The sequence below is a fragment of the Thunnus albacares genome, chromosome 5 (assembly GCF_914725855.1).
Source record: "Thunnus albacares chromosome 5, fThuAlb1.1, whole genome shotgun sequence".
Lineage (NCBI taxonomy): Eukaryota > Metazoa > Chordata > Actinopteri > Scombriformes > Scombridae > Thunnus > Thunnus albacares.
The window spans coordinates 7,721,001-7,744,521 of record NC_058110.1 but is presented as its reverse complement, the minus strand read 5'-3'; positions in this window follow the sequence as shown (position 1 = coordinate 7,744,521).

The following is a 23,521-nucleotide window of genomic DNA, read 5'->3' as shown; positions in this document are numbered from 1 at the left end:
CATTTACATTTAATGATCAGCTTCTCTTCGAAACATTTTCCCTTTGTGCTGATTCTTTACTTAAATTAGTTTTCACTAATTGAATGTTACATGCACTCAGACCCATTCCTCTTCTCTTGCAGCAAAACGTAAATTCTTATGCAAATAAATATCTCTTTTCCAAGGACAACTTAACTTAGTACAGATCATTTTTGTCATTGTAGATCATCAACAACTCAACTCACAGCGCAGAAGCACTGGGAGTACTGAGATGTAGTGAGGGGACAGCAGAGACAGATCAATACAATACATTGACAGAATGCTATGCTGATGTTGTCCATCAATTGAGAGGACTCTTTAAAAAGAAGTATTCATCCTAGCTCAAGGTTTTAAAAACAACCTTAAAGGTCAGCTCTGGAACTTGTACAACTTTTATGAAAAAAATCTACAAAATGAATGGAATAAATACTTGACTCACTTCCACCCAAGGAGAGCCTTCTCATGTTTTTTTTTTTTTCTGTTCTTGTGCAAGTTTGTGTTTGTGATAAAAGGGAGGAGGTGCTGCTGAAATCCGTTCAAATTAGCTGCAGTAACTGTGTGTTTTCAAGTTTCATTTTGCAAAAAACAACAGCTTTGAAAAAGAGGAAACATCATTATTGGCTTGAATTTGAAGGACGAATGGGATACTAAGGTTGTCTCTCTGGTATAACAGATTTCAGTCTGAATTTGATCATACTAGTCCATGTGGTAGAATGAATGCTGTTACAGTACATGCAGAAACACACCTCATGTAACCAGAAAACCAGATGTAGCTCTGCATCCTCTCAAAAACTTTCCTGAGCAAGAAACAGCCACAACCTGCATATTCACACATTGGATAAAAGCTGAATACCTACTGCAAACATATGGAAAAAGTACAACCTAATATAATTTAGTCTCCATTCAGCCTCTTTGTATTGGCTCAATTGAATATATATCCTGAGAGAAATATGTAGATACTGTGCAGATCTGGAGTGTGTACATTTAGGAACAGTTATCAAGAACACTTTAAGAAAATTATTTGAATGTATTTCACAACAAGTAGTTCCTGCCCTGGTTTAAAGAATTGGTTCTAGCTATGAAGAGCACTCCTCACCTTTCTTGATAATTTTGTTGCTATGCCAACCACTGATAATAAAGTGGCTGGAAAACATCTCTGAATCATGTTTGTATTCTGGCACTGTAGGTTCGCATTATGCTGAACTGAAGACTGACGACACATTTTCAAGGCCATATTACTTAAGGATGGCTCTCAGTGCAAATCAGCAATGATTGTGTGCTCTTAGACATGAACAAATACTGACATTGCTGGTGTATTTGTTCAAGAAATGCACATTTATCTTCACTAATATACAGTACACACTAATAGTGCATTTTATAGGTATGAGTTAGGATTAGTTGCCTCTGTATATTGCATCTGAACCTCTAAATGTATTAAATCTTGAAGTTTTTCAGGATTTGGATTATTAGATGTTTAGGCCACAAGAGTGCATGACATGCTCACACTGTTTATTAACTTGCTATGATGATTGTGTTGATTCTGCTCAGTGGTGAAAGAAGTACTCAGATCCTTTACTTAAGTAAAAGTACCAATACAGCAATGTGAGTACATAAGTATTATCAGCAAAATAGTTGAAGTATTAAAGTAAGTCACTTCATCAAATTAGACAAAAACTAGAAATAACATGTTCTTTATTAGATACCAGTTTTACTCTAATTAGACACAATACACCTAAGTTATGCTGTATTTAGAAACCACATATAATGCCATATTAGACCACAAAATATACAATATTTGGACACTATTATACCAAATCACACTCTAATTAGAAACCAAATAGGAGATCCTAATATGCACATATACTACATTTGTGTTACACCCCCCCTGATTTAATGTCAGTGCATTAAACCATGATAAGATAAGTCAAATGACTCCTCTGCTATCAATAAAATAACTTTAAATTAGATTCAGCCAGATAAGCAGCCACCCCAGCAGTCCCAATCACTTTTGCGCCTTAACTTAGGTAACTTTCTTCGTCTTTGTGCGGCTTGCGATCATGTATTCTGCATCGCATGTTATCTCACCACATGCAGCAGTGCGCAGAGGCTGCTCCCTGCTATGAACAGTCTTTCACCAAGGGGTACGAGGGGTGAACATCAGAGAATTAGCCTTTGCGAATATGCATAAAATCGCTTCAATAGATTCAGAAAGGGAAAAAAAGAGGGAGGGAGGGAGAGAAAGACATTATCTGTGTGGCTGGCATAGATTTCCTCGGATAAGACCGTCTGTAGACTTTTGTTTGAAGGTTTAGACTGTGGGTGTTTGGGGAAGCAATCATACCAATTACTCTGTGTGTGTGTCTTTGTGTGTGTGTTATAATGAACCCGTTTGTCTTAAATCTTTTGCTCGTTCATAAAATATAGATGCTACACATTCCCTTTAGAATTGCAATGGTTATTTATTATTTCTGTGGGATGAATAATTCAATTTTCGTTTTTTGCAAATGCAGCACTCAAAAAGATGAGGAGATAATAGTCGTCATTAGCAACAACTATCTCTTTCTCTCTCTCTCTCTTTCTCTCTCTCTGATTCTCGCTCTTGTTGCTGATGTGACACAAAATACCACCCCTATCACAGCCAATGGCCAGGGCCCAGCTTTGTATCACCCAATGAAAGCTTGGGAAAAAGTGGGCCATTTTCCTACAGACCCTAATTAAATATATTTTAAACATTTAACAAAGCATTTCACTTGTTTGGCACAGTGCAAGCGTTGGTCCACAGCAAATTTCAAATATAAGAGGCAGGGACAGTGCTATCCACAAAGCATGTATCTATTTGTTGCAGTCATTTTTTGTAATCCCTTATCCTGTTCAGGGTATAATGGGCTGGACTCTATCCCAGCATGCACTGGGCAAGAGATAGGTACAGATCACTCACATCAGAGTTTTCAGTGCACCTGACTTGCATGTCTCTGGGAGGAAAGGAGCTCAAGAGTTGGGGTCAGTTATTAACCATGAATCTTTGTGCTGTTAGGTGTCATTGCTAACATCTGAGCAACCCATTTATTTTACTGCTTATTATAGTGAATATTTTAACATCATCATAATACAATACATTACAATATCAGTACAAAATCAATCTCCTCTCTGTGAGTTCAGTATAGAGCTGGAGTCAGGACATGTTCAGCTTAGCTCAGGTAAGGACTGGAGGCAGGAGGGAAGATAGTTTGTGATTTTATTGGAATTATTTCTTGACAAACAATAGTTTATCCATCTGCTCAGCACTTCTGTGCAGCGTCTCCAGCTACAACTCGAGTTTTGCCAGACACGGTCATTAAATGCAGGTTCTGGTATTGGTTTCAGTTAAAATGGTACCAAACATGGAAACCTCACTGTGATGACGAGACTTTGGAGTGCTAGGCACAGTCACTGTGTCGGCTGTTTGCTAAGAAATAATCAAAGTGAAACCTGGTTATGTTCCAGAAGCAGTCGTGGAATGTAATTAAGTACATTTACTTGAGTACTATAGGTACAATTTTGAGGTAATTGTACTTTACAAGAGTATTTCCATTTTGTGATACTTTATACCAGTGGTTCTCAAACTTTTTCGCATCAAGGACCTCTAAACTAACACAAATTAGACCATGGATCTTGTCTTGTAGATTTTGTCCCAGGATCCCCCATCTGATGGATTTTTGCTTTTAGATGTTTTATTACAGGAAGTGTATGAAACCCATGACCAAAATAGTCATACATTCTTTCATTGTGTTACTTATGGATGGGATCATAGTGAAAATAAATAAGTCCAGCTTTGAACACAGCCCTTCTAAACAGTAGGTGTGTAATTGATAAGGATGGTCATTTATAAAAAAGGGTCTAATATTGTTGTTTATTTAGTATTTCTGTTTATAACGGCCTTTAACCAACAATATTTCCTATGAGCCCTCGATCATCTTAAATTTCACAGCTTGACAAAAGACTCAAGGGGTTGCTGTAATTTCAGACATGTCTGTAATAACGGCAGTGCTGCAGCACAGGTACATTGTCATGGGAGCTGTAGTTTTTTGTACGCTTTGAAAGTAATCATTTAACTTTGTTCAATTCACAAAGGTTTTGTTACTAATTGCAAGTGCTGTAGTGGAGACCAATGTGTCTTAGAATATGGATAGTAAACCCCAGGAATACATTTCTTTTTTTCAGGAAACCAGATCTAAGAAATGTTCAATGAGAGATTGTATTCAGTCACAGAAGCTAGTGGAACATAGGCTAACTCAGACATGACATAGTTCCAGCATGTAACTCCCACTATGACCACAAACTGTCATTGATACATTTCTGTTTAGTTTTTATATATTTAGTTACAATAACAAAAGTCAATTTGTTAGCTTTTTTGGTAGGCGCACTTCTTGATTTTGGACAGAGCCAAGCTAACTTTTCCCTCCTGCCAACAGTCCTAACACTATACTATGCTATAGCAACATCTTAACACACAGATATGAGATTGATCATTTATTCCCACTCTCAGAAAGAAAGCAAAGCATATTTCCCAAAATGTTTAAATATTCCTTTTATAAAGTGACTGAAAGATGAAATTAAATAAGTCAGATTCAACAGCCTTGTAAGTTAAGACCTTTTATGGTGTGTGTGGGCTTTTGATATCCACTGTATGATCCTTTCTCTCTTCACCACCTTTCCTTTCTTTCATCACAGTGTTAATGAAAAAAAGAAATCCAAAATGCCACAGAAATCACCTTTATAACAGCAGAAAAAAGAAAAAATGGTGAGATGAAGGGCTATTGCAAGTTTTAATGCTATGAAAGCCGCAGTGACAGACACTTCATTCATACTTCTAACAAGGAGTGCCAAAAAGGACAGATCAGAGATTCTAACACGGCACCAATAACTTCTGAGTGTGATTTTCCTTTTGTTATTCTTCTTCTGTCTACCTATATCTTAGTCACCTCTTAGTTTTTTCATGCCCTCTCTAATTTTTATTCTCTGTCGCACTTTCCTCCCTCTCTTTGCGTCAGTATACGACAGCTGAATGTTGAATTGGAAGAGGAACGTCTCAAAAAAGGCCAATTCTGACACTAGAGGTTGAATACTAACAACGCAACCTTTTTCCAAATCTGAGTCTCATCTTAACTTTTCTGCTTTCTCCGTCTCATTCTTTTTCCTATGCTTTCTTCTCACACCATCACTCATAGCTACTGAAAAGGTCTATCAAGGCTATAAAGTTATATCACAGATCTAGTGGTACCCATATACAGTAAGGTGCCATAGACACCAATTGTACAAACCACCTCTAAATAATGACTCATTGTAGGACAAATGATGGCTCAGTATGTGTCAAACTGAATTGGAAAAGGAAAGTTAAAGGTAATTTGAACAATGTAAAAGGTCAAACAGAATGATCTGATGTAGATTTGTTACTAGAATTAGTTAAATGTGACAATAAAGACTGTCTTTTTTTTTTATTTCCTTTTGCAATTGACCCTTCGCTAAACCCCTTTCCCAGACAGTGATTGCGCAATCATAGTTTAACAACCATAACTAGGCATGGCATGCCTGTTAAGCTTTTGATTTCTAAAGATGCTGAGGCAGTGTGCATGGGGCTTTAATAAGAGCACCACTTGGCAATTAAAGGCTGAGTCTTTTTTTTTATGTTTTTTTTTTTTATTGGCTTTTAAAAATCCAAAATGTAAGAGCCAAAGTGTAGGGAATCGACTAAACCCCATGTTTGCCTCCCAGCAACTGATGACCTACAGTAATAACAGGTGTTACCTCCAAGGCCAAGAGTTAGCATATTATTAGCTAAGTTATATATTTCCATGCACAGTATGTGACCATCACATGCATATTTAAGACCTTTTGTGAAGTTGTCATTTTCACACTGTCCGGCCAGAAACTTTGAAAAGTCAGCAGTCTTCAACCAATTCACACTACAGCTAAATATGAGAGTAACAGTTGTCATTTCAGCCTAAAAAATCGTTGAACACTGTCTTACAGTGAGAAGCCTGTCATTTTCTTGTGAAGTCAAGGGCTTCTTGTTCCAAAAATCATCCTGAACAACTTCTATAACAACCATGTACCTTAATCACTTATTGATCCCCTTTTGCCTGTCTGTACAAAATGCAACATACAGGAAGTCCAACAAAATCATGTTAAAGACCGTCTTTTCCTACTCCTATTGTTGTGTCTTGAGACTTGATTTGTGTACAGTAAATTCTCCACTGGCCTTTGATGATGTGTCCACTGCAGTTGCTATGAAACCAGTAATGTATCTATGTAGCCTCTGTACAGATAATGTGAGTTCTGCTCATCTTTCAGCTGCCAGATATCGGGAAGGCTATTGAGTTTTGTGTCATAATTATACAAAGCGGCTGTATTGTGTTGCGCCAAGAGGGAATTGTCTGCAGTGGTAATGTAGGACAAATGTACAGGCAGACATTTGCAAAGGTCCAGTGTCTATATTTCTTTTTCCCCTCTGAGTTTCACTTTGTTCAGATGGAATCTATTGTGAGTTTTAGGTGTGTCTGCATATCAAGTCAACAAAAAATTGCAAGTAGATCCAAACGGATGTCAATACATTCTAGTTGGTGCAAATTCACCATTCCCTAAACTCCTCCCACAAACACTTCAATTGTCCAATCATAGCATAGCAACTGTTCCTAAGCATAGCAGACCTGTCAAGGTTTGGATTTCTCCACATGTTGAAACAGTGCACATGGAGCTTTAGTAAGAGAGGGTGGTATCTTTTTTTGTGTTCTTCTTTTTTAGTATGAGTTATATATCAAAGGACAAGTTCACAATTTTTGAAGTAAGAAATGTTGTCCAAAGAAACACAAAGAGGGAATTCGATGCTAAAAAGACTGTAAATGTGGCAGATATCCACTTGATGTGACTAACTCAGACTGCTAAAGCCTCATATAAGCTTCACATCAACTTTTAAATGCATTTTTGCATTTAAAAGGCACATTTGAAGGGGATCTTTTAATAGCCAGTATGAACAGGAGGAATGATTACGGCGAGGAAAACCTCTTTCGGAGTTCATATGGATACCTGACAGTTGATTTAAGACAGACTTGATAAAATTGTGAACCTATCCTTTAAACTGTAAAAAAAACCAAGCATCTTTTAAGCCTTGCTTTTAACTAGAATCTATTATTACTACTCCACTGACATTTCTTGATTATGATCACTACTGCTCATTCTGACAGGATTACAATTATTAAAATGATGATGGTGAAAGGGGTTATGGTAATGATAATTACTGTTGTTGTTCTTAAATACACATATAGAGTAAATTCATGTTTTACTGTACAATTTCACTTTTAACTTATATTTTTATTTTATTTTAAAAAATAATTTTACTTCTTACTTTAAAAAGTTAGGCACTTTGAGCTGCATTTTGTTTATGAAAGGTGCTAAGGTTATTATTATTATTGTTATTATTATTGTGCTTATCTATTGTACTTCGTGTGCTTACCTGCTCAAAATGTAAGCTGCAATTTGAACATACCATCATATGGACACACCATTTATGTTGTACACTCAACCACTATCTACTCATTCCGTGACTAAGCTAGTTTGTCAATCACTCAGTCACTCATAGCAAAATGTCAGTTAGTGACTATAGTCACGAACCCTCATGCTCAGTCAGGGTATATATTGACTGAGCATGAAGGTTTGTTGGTTAGCCCAGTCCTCTCCCCCTCTCTCCTTCTGCACGCAATCTCACTTTCTTTCACTCTGCCATTGACTGAGGAGCATGAAACTGTATCTCTGTCTCTAGGACAATGACAGGAAAGGACATGATGCGTCCAGTGGCATGCGTGAATGATGCACACTGTAGCATGTTAAAGGTTAATCGAGCAAGCCAATGGATCCAGTGCTGTACATCATAAAAAACAATCAGATCATCACCGTGGTTGCTTTTTCTCAAGGGCAAACTGATCACATGAAACACTTCCGCAAAAAGATAAAACAAGCCAGTGTGTGAGTATTATGGTACACAACGAGAGGTATCAAGAAGTCAGAAAAGCTTCAGAATATTTTGTACATCTATCTGTTTTTAAAATTATCCACTATGATCTGTGAAAAAAAGTTTTTGAAGTTTTTGAGTTATGCCGAGCTGACGTATATACCTCTACACACTATATAAGAGTGCACAATGTATGTGTGTGTGTGTGTGTGTGTTAGTGAGAGAGAGGGAGAGAGACAGTGTGAAATACCCTGTAAGTTCCACTCCAGCGCCTCTCATCCTGTCAGCCCCTCTGCAAGGCTGGGTCACCTCAGGGTCAGCCCATTTCTGATTATCCAAGATGATTGGCGGCTCTGTCTGCGGCCATGGCTGAGTGCATCGGTGTGACATCAAGCCTTATTGGAGAGGACCTGAGTTCAGGGGCGGGGTCAGAGGTGACAGAAGACCAGAGGAGGGAGATGTTAGCTTATGATTGGTTTATGAGTGACAGCTTGACACAGCCAGGTAGGCAGAGAAGAGGAGAGGAACAAGGGGTCAAGGTTTAACTTGTATGTTGTATTGGATTAGTTGCCATGGCAATGCTAATGGCCTTAGTCTGATTTAGAATTAGCAACAGGCGCATCATCATTTTGTGTATATGCAAGTACAGCAAGGTGTGCAAAGTACTATTATGAAGATGCCTAAAAATTTCTAATATTTAAAATTTAAGTTACTAGTGAGTATATATACACATATATATTTGAGCTGTACTGTACTCTAAATGCCCATGGGAATATAAAACATGAAAATCCAATAAATATCCAACGAGGAAGTCCTAGTTATATCACAGCAGACCACAGTCTTTTCATTTCAAATCCACTTTCAAGTTGCCATCATTGAAGTTACTGTGCTTCATAAGACTGCATAATCCTTTTTTAACTTTCAGCCAAGTGCTTAGTCAAAGAGAAGATTGGTCAAATCAAATGTAAAAAAAATACTACACATACACACACTTGCACACACATAATCAAATTCTTGTTGCTTTTATAGACGTCTTATTTAGTTTTTCTGAACTAAAAATTTACATAGTATATAGTATATGTACACATTATGGATTATGGAAGTCCAAGGCTGCTAATAGAGGCGTCATTCACAGCAGACATTTTTACTTAGTCATGGAAGGAAATGTGTTCCCTGAAAAACACGAGTGAAATGTTCTTCCCAGTTTTCCTCTGGGGAGGGGGTGGAAGCCCTCACGTTAGGAAACCGGGTGCAACACCATCTGCACTCTTTTGTTCCGCTCTTCTCTTTCCTCCTAAACTATGGCTTCTCCTCACAGCAAATGTGAAGTTAATTACTTTGGACCTCAATCTCAAATACAGAAGTGTTTTGTTCATTACAACTAGTAAAAATAAAGTACCATTTAAAATAGTATATAAACAATTTTAAAAAATAAACACAAAAGTAATCACCCGTTTTGAGTGTACCACAAATGCACAGGTGATATTCTATTCCAGTGTCCCAGTAAGCCATGACAGTGTGACAGTGAGTCAGCATGCACACTACCAGGACCCTGAAACTGAAGCAGCTAAATGAAATTCAGACATTATTAATATTATTGTTTACACCTCTGCTTTTAAATGAAATAATTAAATCCAAATGAAATTCCATTTTCTGTTTGTGTACACATAATTTAGGACTAAATTAAAGCTTAAATTTAATACTAAATTTTTATTTACAGTACTGCGCAAACGTTTTAGGCATTAAAAGTAAAGTGAGAATGCTTACAAAAATATTGCTATAAATTGTTTTAATTTATCAATTAACTTCTTACAAAGTTGAGTAAACAGCAGAAACCTAAATGAAATCAATATTTGCTGTGAGCAGCTTTGCCTTTAAAACAGCAGCAGTTCTCCTCGGTACACTTTAACACAGTTTTTCATGGTAACTTGCAGGTAGGTTGTTGTAACCATCCTGGAAAAAGAATGTTCTTCTGTGGATTTATTATTTAGGCCGTCTCAGGTGCTTCTTCATGTAATCCCAGATTGACGTGATGATGATGATGTTGAGATCAACAACAACTGTGGGGGTCATACCATACCATCTGTTGCAGGACTCATCATTCTTTATGACTCTTGCTGTATGTTTGGGGTCATTGTCATGTCGTGAATAAATTTGGGACCGATCAGACACCTCCCTGATGGTATTGCATAATGGATAAGAATCTAAACATCTAGGGTGCCTAAAGCTTTTGCACAGTACTGTATATTTTTGAAATTAATAATTAAAACAGCAACAACAACAACAACAAAAAAAAAACAGAACAAGTCTACTTCAGAGCATAATACTCTCATTATGAAAACTAAATACCTTTTTTTTCTTCCAAATAAGAGAACTATGTCGAACCTAAACTTGAAAATGAAATTGAAAATTGGACTTGGACAACTAAGTTGTTACAGTCTCTGATAATGTGAAAACAAAAACACTGTCACACTTTCTATTTCATTATTATTATAGCAGTGTTATGCTTTGGAGTATGCTAAAATTTATAAACTTTTCTTCCATTAAACATCCATCCTCCATTTGGGAAAGTTTCATTGACTGATTTTATTTAATTCATATTGGCATCCCTGGTCTTCCACAGCTGAAGATATTGACTGCTGTCAAAGAGCCCAAGCTTGTGCAGGGCACTCAAACTCAATCAAAAAAAGCTGTACAGTGGCTAAAATACATGATTAATAACACACTATAATGTAGTTGTCAGCAGATTAGCGTTTATAAATGTATTCGTCAACTGTGGGAACCCATAAGTGGAGGCCAATGTAAACAGATAATGAATGACAATATGTAAAACACAGTTGTGATAATATAAAATATGTCTTCATAGCAGAAGTTGAGAAATAGTGTGACGTATTAATAACACTTTAATGTCCTTATATCTTCTTATAGCTACATCACAGTGTTTTACAAACCATTTATCAAATGTTTTTATACTACTTATGCAAGCTAAATAAGGGGACTTAAAGTGCTCCCGTATATGCAAGCCTTTTACAGCGTAGCAAACAAATGGCACAGCTGCCTCTCCTTATCCAGCTCCCTCTCCTTTGCTCTTAACTGCAGCACTCAATTCATCCTACCTTTCTTAATCATTCCTGCACTTCACCCCTACTTTGATACACCGCCTCAGATCTCCACCTCCACCCACGCTCTTCTTCTTTAAACCCTTCATCTTCGTGTTCTTCTGCCTGTCTCTGCTAAAACGTATCCCCTTTTCCGCCTTTCTCCTCGTCTCCTCCTCCTCTTCCTCTCTATGTCCATGTTCATCTCTCTACACAATCTCCCTCTCTCTACCCCTCTCTCAGCCCCTCACTAATCAGTCCCTCACCCTTTAAAGCTACTTGTTACAGCTGGAGAAAAAAAAAAAGAAGGCATCGCTTCAATGGAGAGTGAACGCGAGGCCAATCAACATCTTCTCTGTCTCTCGATGGTCCATCTCAGGTAAGAGTTCAAGTGCCGCTAAGGGCTGTACAGATCACATCAAGCCCATATCTAACGTCACCCCAGAGACTGAAGATTCTTATAAAAACTGACTGAGCACACTGTCAAATGTCAGAGTCCTGAGTCTGCAAAACTTTAGCACCACATTCTCCATATTATAGGCTGACAAGAGAATGTCAGGTGAAAGATTAGATGAATTATTGACTTTACGGACATTATTAATTCCAGTCAGAAGATGTAAATGTCATGTGGGTGAGGTGTAGGTGAATGAAGAAGGAGTGATATTAAGGCTGATTTAAAGGTCTTGAATATGGTATTGAAATCATTAAGAAATATTTTGTACATGCATAGCATTTAGCACACATGCCCCTCAACACCAAAAAATGTAATCAACACCACCCAAAATATAAATATTCAATATTTTTCTTCCTGTCAACGTATACCATGAAAAAAACAACCAACAATCCTACTAACAAGTATTGTCATCTTTACATTTGACTCAATCCCACATACGCCGCCCTGCTGCCTTAAATATTGTTCTCACTACAGCCCTGAATATGTGTTAATCCACAGGTGAAAATAGTTCCCGACAAATACACTGATAGCTCTTGTTTGAGTAACATTACAGTAAAATTACAATACTCAGCTGTTTTACTTTGCCTTTTAAAAAAATTAAACTATATATTTGTGATTTCTATATATATTTGGGACTGAATGCCACAGAAAAGGTAGGGGAGTCATGAAAGTATAGGGAGACAACTAACACACTGTAGTTTGGGTCTTTTTGTATGATTTGTTGGAAATAAGAAAAATACAGAAGAACACCAGCCTCATCCTGTAGCACTAAATCCACTTTTGTGATGTAAAAAATTACATGCATTATATGTAGTCACTTTATTACACTATCATTTGATCCTGAGCCAAGTCTATAGTGTTGATTACAAAAGAAGTTATTTGCCTTTGTCCAGAGGAATTTCAGTATTTCTGTCCTCTAGCTCTGGTACACCACATCCCCAAACTGCAAGGCAACATCAACCCCCAGTGTCATGTGGAACTAAGAGTAGAAGTAGTAGTAGTACTACAAGTAGTACAATAGTAGAAAAACTACTACTATTAGAAGGCTAGTGTTTGTTGGTTGGTTTACATCCTCTATTATCTCACTCCTCATTACCCCTGCTGCATCTGGTGATGTCTCTTAAAGCTAAGCTGGCAAGTTCAAATAAGTGCATATATATTTAGGCATTCACATGACTGAAACAGCTGAAATGTGCTGGTGTAGATGGGGTGAAAGAAAGAGGGATGCTGGAGCAACAGTGTGACAGAGCTGTGAGAGGACGGGACTGTCAATTTGTGAATGGAGTGTGTTAATCAAAACATGATGTTCAAGTGCTCTTTAAGCTAAGCTAATTCAGCATAGCTTTGGTAGCAATCATGTCATAGTTAGATATAATGGCATTGTCATTGGGTTGTATTATGTTGTAAGGTTGTTTCGGTTATTTTGTCTTCCCCCTTTACATACAACACCTTATCACAGTATTTCCTCTGTAGGTAATAGAGAGACAGACAGAGAAGAGATTAGAGCAGAAACAAAACATTTACTGAATTGTTAATATACCACCATGTGCAATGTTAGAAAAATTATGCCTTTTTATTTTAGAGAGCAATGCAGGAGTCATGACCGAAATGTATTGCTACATTTATTAATGGTGCCAGTCACCATTGTTGAGCACTTGAAAATGTCAGTAGTTGGGCAGGGGACTTTAAACAAGGTTGAATCCCTGATCCTGGACATAACTTCTACAAACACCCTGCAGATATATTGTATAATGATCCATTTGTGCTAGGCGATAATACTTCAGAGATCAGAGATCTTGCTTTGTATTCCTTGAACCCTTATCAGCTCCAAGGTGTGCTCTCCAGTTTTATCCAGTTTTTTTAAGCACAGCAAAACTTCTCAGGGTAAATTAAGGACAAAAAAGTATTTTCTGTTAAAAAAATAAAGTAAAAATGTCACAATATCACAAAATAAAACAAGACTAGGTCAAAAACTAGTATATGGCTGGACCGACCGTGCATGGTCAGTGTGTGAAATTGTGGCCAGTGTGTTACAGGGATAGTCAATTGAAGTCTCTATAATGTGAATTTCTGGATATTAAATGTTCATCTGCGATTTTCTGCAGTGCTCCCAGTAATATTTGCTGGTCTGCATTGAAGTAGCATATCACATGACATGGTTAAGCTACGTTCAAAAAAGTCAAGAAAAAAGGTTATAAATGCAGTTGCAAGAACAATACTTTCCACTCATATCTTGGGATGTTTGATTTGAGAGAGAACTTATTTTAATTCTAATTATAACTATTCTATCTGTTAACTGCTTTTTCATCTGCTTCACTATGCAGACGTCTCTCATTTTTCACTCTGCATTGAGTGTTTTGTCAGAGTGATGGGAGGAGAATGTAGAGATGCCGGGAAAAGTCTGTTTAAACAGGAGTTTAACCGATTTCACTGCATTTAACACTGGAGCTGAGAGTGTCAGAGCTCAGAGCAGGAAACACAATCACTCTGCATTGCACTGCTGTCCACTGCCTCCATCATCTTGTGCCGATTCATTTTGAAAGACAGCCAATGGGGAAACTCAAACACTCTCTCAGGGACTCACTCACTCACTCACGGCTGGTCTGTGGCTGGTCCAGCCAATAAGTTTGCTGTTAAAAATTATAGTTCTGTTACATTACTATATTTACTTATAATTTTAATTTAATCCAATACATTTTGATAACATGAATGTCATGAATTTTCTCAAATCAGGGGTCATTCTGTTGTTAGTGCACTGACCTGAATGTCCTCTCTGGGATAACCTAATTGTGTGATTTGACATGTTGTGCCTCAGGACTGTAATCATACAGGATGCATTTCCAGCAGCAGGGGGTGCCATTTGTAGTTGTTTTGTATAACTTTCAAGCAATTTGCATTGAGATTTTGCGTTCCAGGTGCCTCTCATTTATCCACTTGCGTTACCCCACTTTTATTGAGGAGGCACCTGCACTCCCAGTTGAAAATGATCATGCTTTGATGGGCTGCAAGCAAAAAATGACCCTGCTGAACTGTCTTTTCCTTTTTTCTTTTTTTTTTACTCTTGTTGTCCAATCAGATGAAACTAGAGGCAGGTCTTTCTTCTCCGAGGTCTGATGTAACAAAGAAACATCCAGAAGGGCTGAGTCAAAGACAATTTGATTTGTTTCAGGTTCTTAAGGATGTTTCGATTCTCATCCAAAAGGCTTCTTCAGTTCTGGCTGACTGGTGGAGAGTCCCAGACTTTAATGTCTGTGATCGCTTTTAACTTGAGAGTTGTTGAGGCCACATGTGGCTGAGAGGTAGAACATCTTTGAGAATCTGAAGGAAGTCCAGTTGCCCTTGACTCAGCCCCTTTGGATATACAATGACCTGTATGACTGAGATTCTTCAAAGATAAAGAAAATGAAGTAAAGGTTGTTCCTTCCCACGTTGATTAATGATTACATTTTTTTCTTTTCTTCTTTAGTTAGCTAATTACAATACTTAATGTTATTCTTTATTTGTTAAATGATTGACAGTAGCTGACTTTGCCTTGTTGCCTAGCAACAGCAAAAGGACAATTTGAGCACCCCTGCCTATGCAGGCTTTTCAAAATCAAGGCCTTCAAAACGTGCTCTGTCTTTTGTGCCTAGTTTCAGGATGTTGAATGAAACTGCACTGAAACAAAGCAAACCACTGGCTGAAGTTAAGAAAAAAAAAGTGGAATGGAAATGAGACTTGAATATGAGTGACGACTTTCTCTCCACATGGAGACTTTAAATATGGATTATTTCTAATAAATATGCTACTGCTCTCTCACACAATCACACACACTGCGGGGCTTCACCCAGGAAATGTCAGCTCACACAACGGTCAATATCTGATAACCTTTTTATGCTTGATCAGAATGTTTAACAGCGACCACCAGGTTAGGCAGCACTTACTCCAAAATCTCCTATGAAATATCAAACACTCACCTCCCCTGTAGATTTGAAAGGTGACTTTAAAATGTTTCTAACTTGATGAGGGCAATAGGTGTTGTCACCAGAAGGTAATGGAAACAAAAAAGGATCAAATCATACAAAGTTCTCACCTTTTGCCAAAATATGCCTAAAAACAATGGTTTCCTTACATTATGAATGAATGAATAGTTTTGTTTTTGTTCCCATTCCCCAGGGAATTGATTATTCAGATACCTTAACCTCTCACATATTGTTCATATCATGACTCTTCATGGTATTGAACAGGTCATTTTTGACCCACCTCAAGTATCCCTTTATAATTCTTTTCTATACCTAAATTTTGAACCACAAAGGTATATTGCACCCATAGATATGAGTCATTAATAAATGGCTGATTTATCATTCACTAATGTTTCAGAGAGCAGAGAGAGTGTTTTCTCTAGGTTTGACACATTTAATCACACTATATTATGATCTCATCTTATCTAAAACAAAATGAGAACAAAACAGCCATAATAATTTATATCAGTTTTATTGAAAGTGAAGGATACAACAACATTTTTAAACGGTATGTTTCATCATAACCATTAAAGCCATCAATCAATACTGCCACAAACCACATGCCCTCGTTTTCTGTCAATTGTACACAATCAACTCTGCATTGAGTGTATTAGTCATAAAACAAAACAACAAACTGGTTTGCCAATTTCAGATAAACAAAATTGCAAAAAAACCTTCCTTTTTGTAGTGCAGACGTTGCATTACGCTCTCTTATGTCCCCTTGTGACTATTGACTGTGGGACTGCAGACTGATCATAGCAAGATGTGGACTACTGTGCTACCTCTGCTGGTGCTATGGCATCGCCTTTGCATGAGAAAGGTCACAAGAACCTTTCCTCCATTTTGTTTATGTTGTCCTCTTCTAATACTTTCTCTTCAACTCACTGTCTCCTGTTTCATCTTGGATTAATAGATCCACCAAATCACTCCTTCCATTCCACCAAATCAATGAAATAGGGGCTCAGGTACCTTTCATAGTCCTATGAAAGCTGCCCTCCATTATGGAGGACTACCAATTACCAGGCAAACACTATGATGGTTGCCTGGTAATTGGTGGGTTTGATTTGTTACTTTGTATAGGCTTGTTTGTAGGTGCAGATGCCCATTTGGTGGGAACCCCGCCCGGAAAGTGTAGCAAGGGACACATTGGCCAGGGAACATGGACAGTTCTCGTGACAGTGTCAACGTTGTTGTCATTAGATTATTAATTTTGAAGCATCAGTGTTAGAGCAGCATGTTACTGTTGTAGCTGCTGGAGGTGAAGCTAGTTTGAACTACTTTATATACAGTTAGCTAGTTGAGTCCAGTGGTTCCCAACTGAGGGGTCAGGCCCCTCCAAAGGGTCACCAGATAAATCTGAGGGGTCGTGAGATGATTAATGGGAGAGGAAAGAAATAAAAACAAAGTTCTGATACTCAAATCAGTTTTCAGTTTTTGGACTTCTTCTCTAATCTTTGATTTTTGGTGAAATATTGGATCAATTTAACATTATTGAAATGAAACCATGTGAGAAGTTTAGAGGGAAAAATCACTATTTGGTGGAGCTGTTAACAACTCATAGACATCTGAAATGTGACCCCGACTACACACTGCTTTTTATAAGATGTCAAATGCCAAAAAGGTTGGAAACTACTGGTTTCATCTTTAACAATGTGTGTGTTGTATTTTAAAAGCTTGTTATATTATCCATTTTGTCAAATCTTCATCTGAAAAGTAACTAAAGCTGTCAAATAAATGTAGTGGAGTAGAGGTACAATATTTCCCGCTGAAATGTAGTGGAGTAGAAGTATAAAGTAGCATAATTGTTGGGTCTCTGTAAATTAAAGAGTACGGTCTTGACCTGCTCAATGTGAAAAGTGCCTTGAGATGACTTCTGTTGTGATATGGTGCTATATAAATAAAGATTGATAAAATGGAAATATTCAAGTAAAGTACAAGTACCTCGAAATTGTACTTAGTTACTTTCCACCACTGGACCACATTATTTGCTCACCACAATGTAATTTCAGTCAGAGACACTTACTTCTGGGAACTGATCATTTTTAGCATATGTATACAGTGAGATTTGGTGGAAAAGGCTCTGCTCTTTGAGAGAGCTCTCAAAGAATCTGTGCAGCAATGACAATTAAGCTGGGAGAGCTGACCTCCCTTTGATAATCATGCATGTAAATATATAATTATAGCAGTAATGTCAGAAATATAACACAAAAGGAGGATGCTGGGGTGATGGCGGGAGCTACGGCAGTAAACGGTGTTGGCGTTGACACCAGCAGTGTAATATTATGAAATGTCACTTTGTAATGGCGATGCTACCAATAAGTAGAAGCTGTGTACTTAGCCATATTTTGGTACATGAAAAATTAAAATAATTCCTGCATTCCTGCACAATGCCTACAGTAAAACACAATCAACTCAAGCAATACAAAACACATCAGCAGACAGAATTCAAGTGTTAAAGAGTGGGTTTTTCCCTCATTACCAAAGGCTGTCTTAGAGTTTGGGCTGCTGCCAGTGCAGACTAGTGATCACGCCCTTGCAAAGAATGTAAAAGTTTTTGTTTGCAAATGTATGCTGATGACACTGTTGTACACACACATGCAAAAACAGCTGAGTGAGCAGCTGCTAAGCTAACAATTGCAATGGAAAGGATCACACAGTGGCTTGATCAATCATGTCTGTCTGAATGTTAATTAGACAAAAAGGTATGTTTTTCACTAAAACATTGGTACAACCTCAGAATGCAGATATTTTCATCAAAGGCAAAAGGACTGACATAGTCACTGATTTTAAATATCTTGGTGTGGTACTGGATCTAAATTTTAATTTTATTATTTTTGCCATTTTTAAAAAATGGCAAAAAACCATAAAGTACAATCTGGCAAAGTTGAGACACACACATCAGAAATTGTCTCTGGACGCAGCCAAGATATTTATGTGTGCTATGATTCTTTACCATATGTCTTATTGCATCACATGATGGGGGCAGGCTGGAGAAACAGCCATAAAACCTCTTGAGTTGTTATATAAACAAACTCTAAAAACTCTGGACAAAAAGCTGATGCATTACCATCACTGCAGGATACTTAAGAAATGCAATTTATTGAGCTTTGAGAATTTCATATTGTATTCCAATATGTGCCTTGTTTATAAATTTTAAATGGTTTGGCCCTTCCGTCATTATGTGATATTGTGCATTTTCGTTCTGTGGACTCTATAAAATCCTCCAGAATATCCTCTATACAAGATTGTACCATACCATATTGTTGCACTACATTTGGACAGCCAGCATTTTCTGTAAAAGCCTGAACTCAGTAGAGTTTAGAATTAAAAAGTTTACTAAAATCTACTCAGTTATGTAACCACTGATTTTACATTTTATCCTATGGTCTTTCTATGAAAACAAATATTCTGAATTTTAATTGGACAAGTGTTTATTAGTCATTTTAGTTGACATTGTGGCTATGTGTGATGTGCTATTGTGTGTAACCTTGTAATATCTTTCCTGTATTATTTTGTATCATTTGTACTAAGTTTATTCTGTATTATTCTTTATCCTTTGTATTATGTTTTTTGACTCATACTGTGCTGTAATATGCTTTAATTGTGACAAGGGACTGCAGATGAAAACTAGCTACAAGCTAATTGGTACAGTGCATCAAATGGCAACATTTATGTTTAAAACTGTACTTGGTCCTTTTCAAATAAAATAAATAATATGTATATATATATATATATATATTTGTACCTATAAGTGTATGTGACAAGCTGTAGTCAGCATCACATCATCCCAACTGCAACAGAGAGATGCCTCCATACTGTGAGCTGAGTATGTGTCACATCGCCTACTTGCTCTGTTCCATTGATTCCATTGGTGTTGGAGGTTGTTCATGTTCCTGAACAGTAGGACTGTATACACACACACACACACACACACACACACACACACACACACACACACACACACACACACACACACACACACACACACACACACACACACACACACACACACACACTCAGGGAGCATGGTTTATATTATCAAGAACAGTGCTGCTCCTCCTCCTCCCTTGTTTGTAGCTAAGTGTGAAGGTGACCATGACATGAGTTGGTGATAGAATAAAGGGAATGAATGTGTGTGTGTGTTTCTGCATGAGAGTTGTGGATGAAAAGGACAATAAGAGCAAAAGATAATGAAATCTGATTGCAAAGATGGATGGAGGTAAAGAGAAACCTAAAAAGCCAGTATGGAGATGAAAACATGGAGAATAAATGAAGGGTTGCAATTAATTAAAAAAAACACGACAACACTGGCTTTTGCTGCTTTATTTTGGCTGTCTAACGAGAAAAATGACTGTGAAGCTAAGAGGCTTGAAAATTGAAGAAAGTTAACTGGACCACCTGGATGGGACCCAGGTACTGTTTCAAGAAAAAAGTCTATTTGGGCCCAATAGCATCATGTGATGTAATTACATGGTTTGGCCACTATCTCAAATTGGCTTCAAAGTCTGGCGCTGTTCCTGGGGGCTAGGGCTGAACATTTTCACTGTAGGACTACTAATATGTCACTTTATTAAGTTTGAATAGGGAGGGGAATGCTGCCCCCTATTTGTTTGGATCAGGTGGCCAATTCTTACACATTATACCTTTACTGATTTGATTGACTCAACATGTCTGTCTCCTACATTCATGTTCATACTTGCCTAATTACTGTTTAGTGATCAATTTCAGCTGTATCAGTGCTGTTTTTGAACTGTATTAATTTACTGCTAATGGAAACCTAATAATTCCTGTTGCCCCTGCTGCTTCTTCACAAAAAATTCTACACAACAAGATACAGATATGCTTTGTGTTGTGGACAACCACTCCTACTACTCCAGCTTGGCTTGAATGGTCAAGGTTGCTCACAGCTCAGCTTGTCATGTGTATCCTCAACCATATTGAAAAACTGCATAAGTGTTGTTGGATGGTAACAATTTTCTCCAGTAATGAGTAGTGAAAAAAATACATACATACAAATATTTCTTTTTTGGTATCACTGAAATCACCATTTATTGCTTTATTTTTTTGTCTTGCTTGTCAATTGGACAGTCAGTGCATTGGTCAGTTGGTCTGTCTATCAAAAACTCTGCTCCAGAGCAAGATACTGTACTTATCACAAAACCAAATGTCCAACCTACTGTGAAAATTGGTATGGATATTCATGGTCCCCAGAGAACAATTCTTAATGACTTTGGTGACCCTCTAAATTTCTAGCTTGCAATGACATTAAGACAACACTTCCCCTTGACCAAAACATCAGTTGAATCATCTAAACTAATGGCTGGATTTCTATTAAATTTCCAGTAGCTATTTATGATCCCCACAGGAGGAATACTACATTTTTTACTGACGTCCTGACCTTTCACCCAGCTTCACTATGCTAAAGACACATCACAATCAAATGGACCGATTGTCATGACATTTACTGAGCACAATCATGCTGTTCAGAAGATGATACCCTTTGTGTTTTGACACTTCATGAGCTTTCCTATTGCATGACTGTCCGGCCGAAATGCCAATCTTAGACACAAATTCTAGGAGGTTGATTACTAATTTATTTATTCACTGAACTTGTTCATGATCTCGTATTAATGAGTTGTTGTAGGATAGATTGAACATTGGAGCCTGTAGGGGCAGCTGAATTTTTTTTCTCTCTCTCAAAACAAATGAAACCAAATAACCTATTTTGTCTGTTTTACATGTGTCTTACATTATTAAGTGTCCAGACCATAGCAGTAACAGTTTATTGCTATTCATCATTGTAATTCAAATCAAATTGAACCATTGTCCTCTGCCTAGTTTATATGTTAAATGGCTGACTCCATTAAATGGCCATTAAACATGGCTGCATTAAAATGTTTTTTATTTCTTTGACTTTCTCCAGTGAAAATAGTGAGAACAATGAACACTAACACTGTTTGATTTTGCTAAAATTCAATCTGACAGGTTTTTTGATTTTTAAAGGAATAAAAAAAGGTCATGCATGCACATTAACTTTCTCCCTCCCTCTCTCCATCTAGCTCTCTCACACACAGCAGTTGAACAAACTCTCCTGTCCACTAACTAATGCATGTTCTGAGGGCTGCTCTTCTCCTTCTGCATCATTAATGCTTATCTGATGTCTGATCCCAACGCGTCAGAAGCTCCACAGATATGTCTGATTAGTACAGATGCACATTCATAGACTCACACCCCATGATTGACATTTCACTGAGGCTAATGAAGGAGACATCACAGTGTCGAGGGCTAATAAACTCATTGACAGGGGTAGCAGGATGAGATATTTAACACCTCAGATCTCTCTGTGCAGGCCAACGGCACAGCAGGACCAGGAAGATGATTATTTTGGATATACATCAAGTTCACTTTAAAGTCTAAACATAACACTGTCAATTTTCCCAAAAAGCCATTTTCTTGATTTTATCCAAAGTGTGATTAAAAATCAGATCAAACAAAGAATGGCAGACCTGCACATGCATCCATGTGTACTCAGACATAAGGCCCTATTTTCTTGGCAGCGTGATGACCAGCTCAAGCAGCGCTCTGACAGTTTGTTATTTTCCTGACCTTTGCCTCTCTGTGTGGTATTTTGGTGCCCAGCAGAGGGTGCACGGTGCACAGGTGGGTGGTTCATTCAAATGAGGTAGTGCAAAGCAAGTTGTTTTTTTGTTAGAAATCGGGTCTTTCATGTTGAGCTGAGAATAAATGTCTAAGAACTTTGTTTCTGCTGCAACATCACTCTACTGCCATTTTGATGATATTATGAGTAAGAGCAAACTAAATTCTTCAAGCTGATGCACAGCAATAATGGAATAATACTTAAAATGTAACAAAACTATTTTAAGTAAACAATCTAAACAGTAGATGCATTTAAATCCGTATGAAACAATAATGTTTAATGTGGTCAAAGCAAGAACCCACAACTGCTTTATACTGTACAAAAAGCATCTTCTTCAGTTCATTAATTCCTTGCAGCCATGTCTGTGAAGGTTCTCAGTCATCAAGGGCATGATACATCCTTTTGGATATATCCTTGCAGCCATCTGAAGGCAGTGCTGAACCAGTGTCATTAAGCACAGCCATTCACTGTGTTTACATTTGTTAAATCACCTTAAAATGACAGCAGGTTGCGAAAAAATAACCATGTACACATCTACACTCATTAGACTGGTGGGTTACAACTAGGTATTCAGTCTGTTTATATGGGAGACATGGGATGACAGGGGTTCACCCATTCTGTGCATCATTTTTATCTTTTCTTACCTTTCCCATTTTCTTTTTAGCAAGTGGCCTGAAATGATTTTCTTAATATTTCATTCTTGAAATGCATCCTGGTGCAGATGCTGCTGTCACATCAATTACAATATGATGTGACTATTTAGGATGTGAAAATTAATGAAATAGCATTGAATTAATGTGATCATATTAACTTTGATGTTAAAACAAGACTTAACTAAAGGTTTGCTCATACTTAACATATGGAGACAGCTGCTAACTTCCACGTGGACACGGATGTGCTTGTATACATGCTACAATCGGGCCCTGTGTACGCATCACATTCATCTTGTTTTACACATGCACACTAGAAAACAAGATGGTGCCGTCATGACAGCAACTACTTCTGCCAGCAGGCGTTTTCATCTCTCCCAAGGGTTTGGACGATTTCAAGAGTTGTGCGTGTCTTTGTTCTCACTTTCAGATGAATTATAAAGATGTGGATAGCGATGGATCTTGTAGTGCGTACAGTTCACACTGTCACTTCACAGACTACGCCAAATGATGTCACGCAGACTCTTGTGGCCATGCGGATACAACAAAAATTAATTCCACTGAAAAGTCTACAGCCTAGTGATGATGCTTTGGCTAAATGGTAATTGCTCATTGTAATGAGTTTGTTCAGTTTTACCTCTAAATAAAGTCAACAACA